Source organism: Anas platyrhynchos, chromosome 5 (assembly GCF_047663525.1).
Source record: "Anas platyrhynchos isolate ZD024472 breed Pekin duck chromosome 5, IASCAAS_PekinDuck_T2T, whole genome shotgun sequence".
In the NCBI taxonomy this organism is placed as follows: Eukaryota; Metazoa; Chordata; class Aves; order Anseriformes; family Anatidae; genus Anas; species Anas platyrhynchos.
Window position 1 is genome coordinate 2,112,668 of NC_092591.1, and position 15,162 is coordinate 2,127,829.

General features: G+C 46.2%; 1 protein-coding gene across 4 annotated transcripts in view; it reads right to left on the reverse strand.

Moving 5' to 3' along the window:
* The window catches only part of MDGA2 (MAM domain containing glycosylphosphatidylinositol anchor 2), a 321,830-nt gene that overhangs the window by 179,729 nt on the left and 126,939 nt on the right, over positions 1-15,162 (reverse strand). The window lies entirely within an intron of this gene.

Genomic DNA, 15,162 nt, shown 5'->3' on the forward strand with positions numbered 1-15,162 from the left:
AGCCTGATCCTTCCCACTGCTGCTGGGAGGAGAAGTTTGGACCTCAGCCTCAGGCAAGGCCATTTGTACCTGGGCGCATCCCACCACACACAAATGATCAGGGGTTGTAGCACTCCCGAGAAAACCATCATGATCCTGTTGATGACAGAGAAACATCCCACGTGAGCAGCAGGTCCCAAATTCTCTTCAAGATTTCTTTTATAAATATCCACGTTTACCATGGGTAAATTCCAAAATATCTTCTGTGACACGAGAAGCTAAATGCTACCGTACCTCAGAAGAGCATCTTGCTCCATTTAATCAAGAAGACCTAAGCACTTGATCCAAGACTTGCTTCATTTTCAGCCTCCTTGGCTTGTGGAGTCCAACCTGGAGGTGCTGCAGGAGGGGAGGGCAGCACCTCACCAAAATGGGGTCACCCAGCCTCGGGGGAATGCAGCTGGCCAGGCTGGGCAGTCAGCACCAGGCACGAGGCTCAGCGGCACTCCAACAGAGGACTGAAGGCAGGAGGGCTATTTGCCTTCCCCATCGTCACACATATACCTTAGAAAAAACATTTGGGCAGAAAATTTCCTGAGGGCTTCCTGAAAATGACGCATTTCTTTTTGAGGAGCAAACTACGTCAGTGCAAAATGTGGTGGCAATGAACTGCCCCAGGCCAAGCCCTGTGGCCCTGCCATGTGCAGCAGCGTTCAGCTTTCAGGAGGAATATAGGTGGATACAGGATGACTCCTGAGTAGTAAAACCATCCTCCTTGCACAGGAAAGGGCTGATTTTTCCTGTTGAACCCTTCAGTACAGTCACCAGGCCCAGGCTGTGGCTAAACCGAAGCAAGGGCACGGACCTGCCTGAAGTAGCACCTCAGACGTGCACCCAAGACCCCTGTTGTGTCCATCCTGTTGTGTCCATCCTTCCCCCTCCAGCAGAACACAGAACAACTTTACCTCTCCTCACTTCACTCACTTCAGCAGCAGTGCCAGAGAAAAGCTGCACAGCGAGGCGATGGCGGCGAAAATTGCCTCTCCTTTAAAATTTTTATGATTATTTTTAAGACAAAGAAGGGAAAATGGATGTATGTAGCTAGCTTATAGTGACACTTCAGTCAAGGGTACAGACTGGATGTGTTATTAGGAGGGTGGTAAACAAGCCTCCTTTTTTGAAACCCAACCTGCTTTGCTATTGTCCTTATTGTTGATTCAAATGTTTCTGCTTCAATGTGCCTTAATTAAAATGTTAGTGGTCAATATTTCCTTGAAAGCATCTCAAGAAGTTTTTATTCATGTGTAATTGCTTCACAGATAATGCCAGAGGAAAACAATCAAACAGCTGGCAAATAAGCCCTCTGTTGGGATATTTTAACACATTTCATCTTCATCAGTTTAATTTAAAATCAGCCCGTGCCATTCAGCCTTGCAGACTGCACTGGTGCTGGGCTGTGCAGTTTCATAAACACAGTGGGCCCAACTCCGTGGTAATTTATTTCGGTAGAGCTCCCAGATCCAGCACGAACACAATCAGCACTGTAACTACATAGGGATTCAAGTCCAAGCTTAAATAACGCACTCAAATTCTTCTCAGTATTGACAAATGTATGCAAAAATAAAGTAAGTAACTGGCCTCTGAGTTGGTTCGAATTTTTCTGCTTTAAAAAGCAGCTGTTTCACTGAAAAAAAAAAAAAAAAAGAAATGAAATGAAATGAAAAAAAAAGACTAACACCAGCAGTCTATCTGCAACTCTTTTGAGATACATGTTTTTATGATGGATGTATTTTTTTCCCAGTTTGGTTACTTAATGCATCTCTGTGTGTTCCAGTGGATTTTCTGCACTCTCCTACTCGCCGAGAAGCCACCTCGGACTGCAGGTCTCATGGGGAAACCACGTCACACCCCGGCCCCCCTGCCCATGTCCGGAGGAGGCCGGGCACTGCCCGCACTGCCTGCTCCTGTGCTCTGCCCAGGGCCCTCTGTGTCCCCTGCAGGCCCTCTATCTGTCCATCTCCGACATCAAACAGCTTTTTTCTTGCTGTCTAACCCAAATCTCTCACTGCAGCTTAAGCCAATCTGCCTGTCTTATCCTCTGGGGATCTTTTGGAAAAAATGTTCCTCTTCTCTTTTGCCCATCTAAAGTCTCCTACTAACCACACTGCCTACCCCTCCTTGTGCTTCTCTTCTTCACCCAGACTGATCCTCACAAATTATTTCACTCCTGCACCAGGAACCTTCATGGCCCACCAGGCCCACCAGTCCACTGCCACCTATTTTCCTCTGTGAAAGCGAAGGATGGAGATCCTGCTGCTTTCTTACCCATTTGTGGCCTGTGTGTTTTGGATCTCTTCAAACTTGTCCAGGCCATTTCTGAGCGCTGCCTCCCAGGGCCGTGGTCCTTCTCAGTCTGGTGTCACCTGGTGCCACTCGACGTGCACGGACACCAGTCTCCAGAGGGACTCCGGCCTCCAAAAGGACTGGAGACCATGTATAAAGAACCCAGCAGGCACCACCACGAAAAGCTGCCTGGCGTTCTTGTTCCATTTTGGCAACCAGCCTCTGGCAGCGAGTGCCCAACACGTCAGGAGGGAGCGCAGCAGTGCCAAGGCTGAGCAGGAGGGGAAGGGGGCCATAGGAACCAGCTCCTCCTACCCCCGTTTGCCGGAGACCTCTCTCCAGAGCTCATATAAGGGGTCATACCTGCTTTTAATTGATGATATTGTCATCGTGGGTCACTGTGTCAGAATCCTGCTGGGTAATCCCGGGCTGCCCTGGCTCTGGTTTCAGATAACTTTTCCAGCTGCCCTGTAGCTGAGACTCCCGCACGCCTCCCAGAGCCCCACCGGCACAGAAGCAATACAGGACTTTTGTTAGGGTTTTACAAACCAAACCCTACGTGCACCTACAGACTTGCGAAAAACAAATGGTCAAAGAAGGCCTCACAGTATGGAAACGCACTGAAAGGCAGCACTCAGGGGTGGGAAGCAGTATCCAGGCCACCACAAGAGGCAGTGAGAAGCCATCTGAGATCAGCAGTTCACATTTTGGTTACGCAGTTACAGTTTTTCCCTAATCACCGTCAGTTTAATTTATGAGAAGTGCCTCCAGCACACTGGAGCAAGATAAAACAGAACAGATTAGATGTGGACACAACACATGCTCTTACTTCCCATTAGGAAGAAGTTCTGGGTGGTGGCCCTGCCCAGCTCACAGTACTAGGGCATCAAGGAGCACAGGTTCCGATTTCCAGTAAACACAGGCAATGTGAATATTTCTACGAAAGGAAAGGAAATGTGAACAGCAATGGATTTTGTTCTGGAAACCTGCATGTAATAGAATTTCCTGTACATTGTACCCTGGTGGCCTACCTGACACTTGTGTGCCTGAACTGAAAATGATCTGAGGAAAAAGAGCATCCCCCCAAATCCTGTGAGCAAGCCACAAAGCACTTAATACCTGGGGACATTTGCTTACCCATAGGTGCTCTCTGGCCTTACTCTCCCTTATTTCAAAGAGAGGGTTAAGTAAAGATATTATTTTTTCTAAGCAAAGCTTACTTTGACATGGGTCTCCGTCAGTGCAGGCTGCAGTGCAGCCTGATGGACTAATGAAGGCAAAAAATAGGGTAGAGTGAGAAAGAAGGGGCATGAATAGATATCCTGAAAACTACAGATCAGTAGGTAACCAGGCTCCAATTTTACTGGAAAATGCAGATTACAGGAAAGCCTGCCTTAATGCTGGAAAGCTATTTAAAAATCCATCAGAACTCTAAAATATGCTATTAGGGACACTGCAGTCCCAACACCTACTGCATAAAAATCCCAAGCTATTAGGCAAACCAACATCATTTCAGATCAGGCCATCAGCAGGCTGCCAAGGCTTAAAATAGCAGCTGCATTTTAAATGATTTTTAAACAAGGGAAGCGGGAAATTGGGCTGTGACGAAGCCCAGCCCCTGGCCTCTAAAAGGTGACCATGAGGAGAGCTGCCAGGCACGGCAGGTGGAGCGGGACCTTGAAGCCTCGCGGTGGTCTTCTCAGCTGATGGGGCTGCAATTAGCACCAAAACACAGCTCGCTGTGGCAATGAAAGGAAATAATGAGGCTGCACTCCAAGAGCCTGCTGAAATGCTTCTCTCCGCTGCTTCCCTCTTCTTTCCTTCCTGGAGCCTGGCTTGTCAGCCAAATCCCACTGCTCTGCTCCTCTGCGCGGCTCCGGGGCACTCCTGCAAACTGAGCCCTCCTGCAAATGTCACGAGTCCAGAAAATCACACACACAGACCCAGGGTCTTACAGGGATTGCACCACCTTTGTTCTTGGGCTATAGTACTCGTCTGCTTTCCCATCTCAGAAATTCTGGGGAGGCTCCTCCCCTCCAGGACCATTTTTCCCTCCATCCCTGCTAACCAGCTCCGTGTTCCCTGCACAGCAGCACACAGACACAGCCCTCCAGCCTCAACGGGATCCGAAATAGCTGGACAGGGCAGTGAGAATCACACGCAAACAGCCCTCTGTGAAGTGCCCAACCATGCTGTGCCACCTCCCTGGGCCAGCATTACGTGTTCACAGTAAGATCCAGCACTCAGGAGCATCCAGGCAGCTCCCACATTAGCACCCGATGGGTAATCTCCATATCCACCTACCTCAGTTGGGGGCTGCGTTTTCAGTTGCCTGTTTCAAACACGGAACAGAAGATATGTACACAATTTGCATTACAGAAATGGACAAAGAAACCCATCTAAATGCTGCCCTCATTCTGAATAACGTGGTCTTAGCACACTTGGAACAACTTTCTGTCAAGCACCCTGAAGTGAAATGCTTTTAGAAAAACGAGCACGAACTCGGAGAAGGAGAATGGAACCACGTGGGGCAAAACATCTCCCTCCTTTGCTGTCTGGGACTCTGCTCAAACACACCCCAAAGGGACGCAGCGCCTGGGGCAGCAGCCAGCTTTCAGGCTGTGCCTTGGGGCTGTTTCCTGGCCCTTCAGGTTCCCACCAATTTTTAAAGCCAGAAGTGTTTGTTATGAGCAGTGAGTTGCAACAGGACATTGTGCAGAGCCTGGCAAAGCGTGAAAGGAGCAACAAGAGGTTAAACTGCATGGCTGGTCAAAGCAGGGGTTTCCATACAGCTGAAAAAATTAGATGTGCACAATTATGTATATTTAAAAAAAAATACCATAAAGGGTTTGATCAGAAGTGTGCCACAAACCAGGAATTTTGCAGTGCATGAAGCACGCAAAGCATTTTATCATTCTGGCTCAATTCTGAACATGCAAGTATTTTGTTGGCATTTTACAAGCACTAAATACAACCTTTCATCAGCACGAACAACATCAGGCTTGCTTTTTTCTTTTTTCTTTTGCTTGTACAAAGATTTTCATAGTAGAAAATAAAAACGCACACAAGCCAGTAAGGAGCTGATAACATTTAACAGTCACTGCAAAGCTATTTAATTCAGTCTGAATAGTGTGACTGCTGGGGGTGTAAAAAGGTATTGAAATTACTGTAAGTGCTCCACATTTGCATTAATATTTTATGGCACAGCTGCCTCCCTTGTTCCACAATACACAGCTACGTCCTTCCTTACTTTTCCTTGCTGCTGCCGTAGCCCACTTCGGTCAATAACGTCCACGGACACCACGCTGTGCTTTGCTCAGCCTTCCTAAACATGCTTACTGTCAGCTTCTTGCCTCTTGGATCCATCAGGAAAACACCTTTCACTGCTAGGCTGAGCAGGAAAGGTTCAGATGTGATTTCTACCAGCAGCACCTCAAGCAGTCTGAGCTGCCACCTCCAGGGATGGCCTCCGAGACCCCAGCGGCAGTCCGCTTTGGGTCAGCTCTCCTGGCTCCCGTGTAAATATATTCCAGGTTGTGTTTCACAACGACTTCACAAGAGCCGAACCCCGCAGCAGGGAGCCCAGCCTGCTCTCCCACGCCAGGGAGCAAGACCTCAATTGAAACAAGCAACAGCATATTACTGGAGAACACAACATATTGCCTGCCAGGGGAAGCAGAAACCTCTATACCCGCACGGGTGACAGCTATACAGAAAGCAGAATGAACCAGGTCCTGTGCAACGAAAAGTACAATCTTCAGGCATGTTCTTTTTGAAAAAATAAATAAAATTAAAAAAAAAGGAATAAAAAGTTACAGAAAACTTCTTAAAGTCTACATGTGCATTGAAATTACAAAAAAAAAAAAAAAAAGAAGACAAATCTTTACAAAAGGCATTTCTGCTTGTACGCCTCAGGCAAACTGCTTTTTGGATAATAAAGGGTAGCTCACGGATATTTCATTTCTCACTGAAATTCTGCAACACTCCCACCCTTGCCTGGGTGCTTTTCCTTACCCTCATGGATAATGTGCACACACATAGCAGGAAAGTAATTTCAGGCAAGTACCGCTAAGCAGCCTCTGATCTATTTGTGAGATATCATCATCTGCCCTTCAGCCTCCCAGATGCATCCTCCACTGCAATCTTGTACCTCCTCAGGCGATAATTAGGCAGCTCTCCTCTGTATCCAATCGTCCAGCAAGGATTCATGAGCAAGATCGAGAGGGACAGGCAGATTCTCCCAGGGGAGTGGAAGACGCAGGCACAAGCAATGGCCAAAGTAACGACAGCGAGAAGAAATCTTCCCCAGTTCAAATTTGTTTTAGGGAAAGCCATGATTTCCCTGAGATGCCAACATCCAGCGTGGACCAGCGGACAGAAGCACTGGGAGAGGTGGTGGTGAGGAGATCCATGGGCTGGTCCCATGCACGAGGACACAAATGACACAGCCACACGAGACTCCTCAGCTCACCATCTCCCTGTCGGCAGTTGATGCGGCTGTACCAAATGAATTAACTACTCACCAGTTAAACTGGGAGGTGCTGAGCTCTTACGTGACGTTAGCCACAGTCCTGGCAAGCTGACAAATCTCTCCGTGCTGCTGCGCTTTGCTCTGCCCTGGGGTTTGTGCTGAAAGACTGCTGGCACCGCTCTGCTGCTACAGCCACTGCAGAGGTCCTCAGAAAGGGGCTTGAGTCCTCAGCCACCCCCTGGCACTGCAGGAGGGACTCTGCACCAAGGGGATGATTAAATAAATAAATATATATATATATGTATAAAATCCTTCAACAGCACTGGGTGTCAGTGATTTCCTCCTCCACCACTCTCTCGCTGTGCTCCCATTACAGCTGTGTGTGGCTCAGCTCGCACAGGTACCCGTGGTGTTGGTGAGCATCCACTGCAGCAGGTTCAGGGAGCCCAAGCACCTTGCACGATGCCTTTTTGTCTGTTACAGCACGAGTGTTTCAAAACTCCTTGCCTTGCTCCACAGCGAAGTTGCTCTCACTTTCCAAACACGTCCACATCTCCAAAATCCACATACTGACCCTCTCCCGCCGCCCCCACCGCCCTCCCAGAGCCCCCAGCATCACAGCAGCAAATCTGACCTCAGACTGGGCATAAGCAAAACCCCCCAGATTACATTTATATTTCTGTTATGTTGAAAGATTACAATTATCAATATCGGAAAGCTTTTAAATGCTTTCCATTTGTATGATATCTCATTTCCAAGTGTCTTCTTTTATTTTATCGTACAAAAAAAGTGATGAAAGATGAATATATTTGCTTTCCTTATATGACAATGCCAATGCTGTTGCCTTATATTAATTTTCCTCCTTTAAAAAAAATAAATGCATTCATTATTTCTGATCTCTCCTCCAACCATGTGTATGAGGATTTAAGCATGTCACTGGGCTTCTAATAAATGAAAGGACAGAAAGGAAGATCAAATAACATATCAGTGAATATCGCCAGATACCAGAGATGGAAATTAAAAATGTCACTGCAATACGAACACATGATTCATTGCAGCCAGAACAAGGCAAACACAAGTCAGAGAGGCAGCAAAGAAACTAATGAAGCAGCCGAATTATATTTTCATTCCCCGAATTTTATCTTAATTGCTGTGACCAGGAGACTGATATAAACATCTGCAGAGGGAAGCGCAGACGAGATGCTCCACAAACGCGTGGGCTGAAGGTGCCAGCCAAGCCTCGGGGGCAGCGTCCCCACTGCAGAGCCCATCAGGAGCCGTCCGTGTGCTGTGCCAGCAACAGGGAACCCTGAGCAGGCGCAGGAGACCACGTTTTAAAGCCCCCTAAACAGCCCAGGCAACTGCAGATTTTCTGCGAAGTCTTGGAGAGCTGTGCCTATTATTGTTTTATATAATATATGTATTAGTGTTTTACTGGAAGCATGGTCTCTTCTCCCTACGTGAGTTTTCTGCACATTAAAAGCACATTTCTGCACATTAAAAGGGATCCTAGCAGCAACAACAACATGCAGATCTGAGAACAGGATGCTGCCAGTGCCTATAACTTACAAGCTGGGGGATATTTAGGATGGAGAAAGCGGAGTGCCTCAGGTTTTGAAAGCTATTTCTTTAACACTCTCATACGATGGAAACTGGAAGGCATGGGATGCCGAAAGCCAAACACGGCAATTATCTAAGGGCATACTGTAAGGCTCACCAGAAAGCACCACCTTCAACACTCCAGCAGAAAGCATCGCCTCCTCCTCAGCTCACCAAATTTAAATCCGGTTTCTCTCTTTTCCTAGGACCGTGGTGAACAGGGAAGGCTGAGAAGGACGGAGCACAAGGGGCGGTGTGAGGAGCAGCTGGCAGTTTCGGTTAAGTCCCTTCCCCATTCCCAGCCCTGCGTCTTCATTAGCTTCTCGTAACCTCCCTCACCTCGGTTACCTTCATCACACCCGCCCCTCTGACTCCTACAGCACTGCAGACGACCTTACCAGAATAAATTGGATTGTTTTGCTCTACATAACTAAGCATATCATCCTGGCTGCGTGTGTCTCTGTGCCATTAAGGAAGAAATAAAGCAAAGCTAAGGCTTTCTGTCAGGCACATCCAAAGGCTGTGGTAGTGACCTGTCAGGGCACGAGGCAGAGCATTTCTGCAGTGGCCCAGCAAAGAAATTGTTAGGAGTGAAATAATTATCGACATCAAATTGGATTCTCCATGCTAACAACAAGATTTGTGCCGTGGGCAGGAAATTAGGGGTGAACCTGGACTGCTGCGTGTGGGGCCGAGCAATATGACTGCCATTAACGTTAATGCCAGAGACAGAGAGATGCAACTGAATCCCCCTAGCAGAGCTCAGCGTTTCCCTGAAATACCTCCTTCCAGGCTGGGAAGGGAAACCAGGTCCATGAGCTCTGAATTAGAGCCCTGTGCTCCCTCTGGGTAACACTTCTCACACAGCCCCGTGGTGGCACACACTGCTCGGGGACACTCCAATGCTGGAGATCAGCAGTTTGATATTTGTGTCATTTAACTCACATTATCAGCAGCGTTTTGTGTCGTCCCAAGGCAGTGAAGCTGTGATGCTCCCTGTCTGCTAAAATAATCTGTCAGCAGTGAACGTGTCTCAGTCAGTCCTGCAGCCCCCGAGGTACCACTCCAACTGCGGGGCTGCAGCAAAACCCCTGGGGGATGGCTGCAGCCACAGAAGCTGCGTTGGACAAAACCTCTGGGCTCAGACAAGCACTGGTGCAAGGAAATGCACCTCTGAATGCAGTGCTCTTCAGACGAAGATGATCCCTATCAATATAAGGGCATGAAGACTGGGCCTGGTGTTGGGTCCAAAGCTTGATCTTGCCTTGATCTTTTCCTCGCTGCCATCACAAGTTTAGGAGATGATCCTGAGCACCCCCGAGCCTTGCTAACAAGTCTTGAGGCTGTCTGATGATGTTCACGGGTAGCCTAGGGCAGATGCTGAACCTGTCTACAATAAAAACTTCCTTGGGGCAGTGGAGATGATGGGCAGCAAAAGCAACTGCTGCGGCCACGCACCCTGAGAACCATCTGAGAAGCAGAAGCCACATCAGCAAACCATTAAAAACTGGAATGCGAGATTTGAACTGGGAAGTGAAATAGCTGGGGAAACCTCGCAGATGGTAAGCAGAGACCCAAGATACCTACGACCTCCCCATGCATTAAGCACAGTGAGAGTTTACACGCACACCAACACGTATTTAACTCAGCCGGTGTAAAGGGATGAGTCCTGGAAACAGAGCTGCAGCACAGATTTATGTGGATCTGTGAACAAAAGTAAGGGTTGTTCCTCCTAAAGCCACAGATCAACCTCTTGATCCTTGAACTGCAGATCTCCCTCAACAAGCAATCTGTACTGGCAGTTTATCTCTCATATACTGCACAATAAAACCTCATTGTATCTGTGCACTAAATCTGTTTGATCCACATTCTTCCTCCTGACTTCCGAATTCATTTCAGAAAACTTTTAACATAAATTATAATTCTCTTCAATTTCTTTTACTCAGGTTGTGCAGCCTGGCCTTGTGTCCAACAAGGATCTGTGAAGTAAGAGGGTTTAAAAAAAAAAAACAAACAAAAAAAAACATTTTCAATGAAACAATTAGTACACTTTTTTTTTTGTTAAAAATCTGGTGAATTGTCCTTCAGGAACAAGCATAAAAGCCTTGATAGTGCTCTGCTTCTTTAAATCAAAAGACTGAATTTATACAGTAAGCTTCCTTCCTTATAAAAGGGGAAAATGTCCTCCAAAACTCAAGCAAAAATGTTCCTAGGAGTCAAGTACAAAAGCTTTTTCTTCAAAGGGGAAAGATAAGATACACTTTAAAGGGATACTTCCAGAAAAAGAAGAAAAAGAGTTCAAGCCTAGGATGAATACAGCTTGGATGTCTGCGGCAGTTTCTTCTCCTGGTGGCTAAGCAGGAATGGAAACCTTCCTCCTGAGAATATCCTGCAGAGGTGAGCAGGTGCCTTTATCTCAACCTGAAGCAAGAAAAGAGATCTTCAGCCAAAGCCAGAAGAGCAAAATGTTCTTTTCTTCGATAGATAAAGTAAGGATAGAAAGTTGGCTTCTAAGAAAGAGACTGTTACTCTTCTATTTACCAGTCCCACCCCGCCTAGAAAGCAGAAAGGAGATCTTTCTAGAAGAAAATAGTGAAGAAAACCAAGTTGATGAGGAGTTGGAAAGTGTTCAAAGGAAGCTCGGTGCCTGCCCAGGAACAGGCAGGGGCTCCTCTGTTTCCAAGAGCAGCAGATGAGATGAGAACTTTGGCACCACGCATTCATCATTATTTTCCTTCCACTTTGAAACATCGAAATACTTTGACAGCAGACCAAACAGGACTGCCTTGTTTTGAAGGTTTGACTTAGATCTGTGTACATTAAATGAGCAGAAGAGATCACAGCCTCGTTTAGCATTACCCTTGGTAGCTTTAAATGCAGTAGGCACAGTGCCAGCACCTTCACAATTCCTCCCTTTCCTTGGAACGTCACTAGGAGCGGTGTCATGACTGAATGCACCATGATGGGAACGGTGCCTCTGTAGGGCTTTCTTGAGCTCTCTGAGATATAGCAATCTAGCAGGCATGTCTGATGAGAACCAAGTAAAACCAGCCCACAATTACCTGCTTGGCTGTAAACAACAGGAACTACTCATTCTTCACCAAGCAGTTGTTCTCCCTTAGTCCAGCAGAGGAATTATACCCCTAGCCGTTTTCGGAGTGACTGCATGTGTTTAGTTTAACTCCTTACCTCTGATCCTTAACCATGAATGTAGTTATCAGATGTCGGAGGGGGGGGGGGGGGGGGGGGGTTGTTTCTTGTTTTTTAATGCCTAGCAGCAATAAAAAATGCCCTCAAGCATAATTCGAAGTCATAGCTGGGTAGTTTGTTAGAAAACAGTAAATCAGAATTATGGGGTCCCCCAAAACAACACCAAGTACCCAATGTGCCTCAATTGTACTTTAAGAGATTAAGGAATAAGATACAGCTATGAAGACAAATTATTTACTTCCAAACACCAAGTGAACCTCTCCTTCTGGGTCCTGCTGTGCAGTGTGTGAGCGGAGAACTGGTAACCACTATTTGTGGATGGTCCCAAATAGAAACAAGCACCAGGAACAGAAAGGAACAGAGGTTTTCACAGGACGTGGTTCCCTCTTGCATTTCCCAGGCACGTCACGGGCAAGACCCAAAACACACCGCCACCTGACACTTGCAGATCTGTGCAAAGCATCTGGCAGACTTCTGCTGGAGCCTTCCTGTAAAAACAAACCTAAAAGTATTTTTAAGACTGCAAGAAGTCCATAAAAATAAAGCAACCTTCCCCTCTCCCCTCACACTGACCAAGCCCAGGCTTCGCCACCATTTCTACCTGTACAACAAATCATTGCAGCAGCAGCAAGCGGGGTTACCAGTGTTGATGAAAGCCAGAGCTAACGGGAAAATGAAACCCAGGAAATTACTGGAGAATGATATTTTCCAACCCAGTGTGGATATTACAATTTGCCATCCAGCCAGCGTACCAGGACTGGAGATGAATGAGGAGGCAAAGACTTTTTTGTGGATTTTTTTTCCACAATTCATTTCCAAGCTATACAAATATAGTGCCTTTTCAAATCCTAAATTAGAGGCTGAAGGCTTAAATTAGCTCCTCAAAAATGCTCTTGGATCCAAAACTAATGTGGAATACAACTACAATATGTTTTACTCTCTTTATGGTGATTTTTCATCCGTATATTTTAAAAAAAATAAATTTTTGTTTCTTAAAGAGATTTTGTGATTTTATCACAAAATTAAAAGCATTTTTTCTTGTTCCATTGATAAAGTTTTGTGTTCAAAAAGTGAGCATAGCCTTGTTTTAAAGTTCTGTTTTTGAAAGTTACCTAAATCCACGAAGAAAATCGCCTTTCTCTACATAATCCTGCTAAACATTCATTAACACCAAATTAAAAGACATGTTGATATAAAACAATGGCTGAGTTCTCTGAACCTTTCTGGTTCATTTGGGGGTCTCTAAGCAAAGCTTCTCATGGGCAATTATTCAAGAAAACGCACCCACACCCAACAGACCTGCTGAGAGCCCCTGACACAGCATACGGTCTACAGAGCATTGCACAATTAGCACACAGCTGAGGCTGGAGCACCTCTGGGTGCCCCTGTGCCCCCCAACCCCACCAGCCCCCCAGCAGGGTGCCCAGCCCCACGGCCAGGCGTCTGCTGGAGATGTCCCCAAGGAGCCCCCAGCCCCTCCAGGCAGCCTGTGCCAGGGCTTCGGCCCCTCGGCTCCCTCCTGCAGGTATTTAAATGAATAGAAAATCAAAACAAAATATCCACTGATAAAGCAAGATTATTCTAAGCTATTTGGAAATTTCAGTTTCCAATGCTTGGATTTCTTATGAGCTTTAACTTGCCTGATTTCTGTGGTGTACGGGGTTTTCTCTCCTATCTTCTTCACAGCTAGATCCAATCTACACCGGTACCTTGAGCTTACTGCACCAGCGATGCCTGCCTACGAATATCTGACCATTAACAGATGACAATACCCGGTGAAATAGCAGCCTGCATATGATGGGAAATCACCTAGGATTTAATCACAGCTGGAACCTGAAGCCTGTTGTGTTCCAGAAATACATCTGTATTTGAGGTGCATTAAGAAGCAGCATATGATGTTCAAACCAAAACAAAACAACAAAAACATCATAAATCCAAGACAGCAGACCCAAGAACACAGACTAATAGCTAAACAACACACAATGGGAGGAAAAAGATGTCTACCAGAAGGAAGTCTCAATCTAAGGCTAGAAAAAACAGGATTTCCAAGCAACCTTTCTAAACCCTTCGTGTTCAGATCACACAGCACCACAGCCTCCAGACCTCGCTTCTTGCCACAGCCACACCTAAAATTAAGGATGAAGGACAACCTAACACACGGGCATTGAAACATGAGAGAGGTGCTTAAATGCCATCCAGAAGAGACTTAATTTTTTTGTTCTTGTGGATTTTAGTCAAACAGATACAAGTGGCTGACCTGAGGAACACTTTTAGCAGCCCTGCGTGCCTGGAGGAGGTGGCAGCTCACCAGGGAGCCTGAAGACGGGGTCAGCAGGAGCAGTGGGACCACGAAGCACCCCAACAGGCCCTGAAACCCTCCTCAACCACACTGCAAGCCTCAGGCCAGCCCCGTTACCAGTACCAAGTGCTGCACCTGCTCAGCCTGCTGTGCTTGCATGCAGTCAGCAAGGTCTGTCTGCGTATTTATTGGACTTCAGCAAGCTAACGAGCAATTACTAATTTGGTTATTGTTTATAAAAGATGTAGAAATTTGGCACTGGTATGAGTTATAGCTAGTTAAGAAAATCATGAGGCTAAGGGAGCATCCTGACAATTTCTGCAAGGCAAGAAAATCCCCCAATTGCCGTTCTCCACAATCCCAAAACTGAACCACAGAAATCACCACCACGTGGGTCTCTGAAGTAGCAAACATCTTGAAGTTCATCCAACAGAGAGAGGGTATTTTGGGGAAAACAAAAGCCCAATGCTTATCTAGTCACAGGACAAGCTTCTTTTTGAAAGAATCAGTTTAAATACGTACATGCATGTGAACGTGTTTCTTTATATGAGACTCTTCAAACATATATTGCAAAGATTTTCCACCTTGAAGTGTTTCAAGCAGAATTTTAACTGTTTTTCTTAATTTGAAGTGTGAACAAAACCACAGCTGCATGAGGGCTTTCAGATCTTTTCACTTTCACACAGCTGAATCCAATCACATAATTAGAGTTAAACGTGAAGTATACCATTAAACCCACAGTGAAAAACTGTCTGACTATGAACTGGAGCCGTGCCTCATCTGACCCTGGAGTTTGTTCAGGTCAGACAGGCATTTTTTTCAGTTTTATTTTCTTTTGTACGAGCACATGGGATACTTTCATTGCAGTATGAACTTTTCATTTGTTTCCTCTTTTTCTATCAGCCCTAGTGACCAATTAAAGCAAAGCAAAACAGCATCTGGGTTTGCGTTTACCAGTTCTGACAGCAAGGGCAGCCAACATGCACGAGATTAAGGGCTGCGCTATGTGCTAGATCTTCACCCCATGCATGCTGCTGACAAATCTTCCTCTGATATAGAGGCAGACCGAGTTACACCTGAGTTTCCTCTTTCTTGCCATAGTGTTGTTATTTATTTATTTACTTATTGTTAAGATATACAAGAGCAGCCCCAACTGACTTCAGTGGGAGCAGCCACCAGACTTCTGACCATAAAAGCTGCAGGATCTGCCCTGAAGTGCTCTGGTTTCTAGATCAGACTTCAGAAAAACTAGTCACTTCTT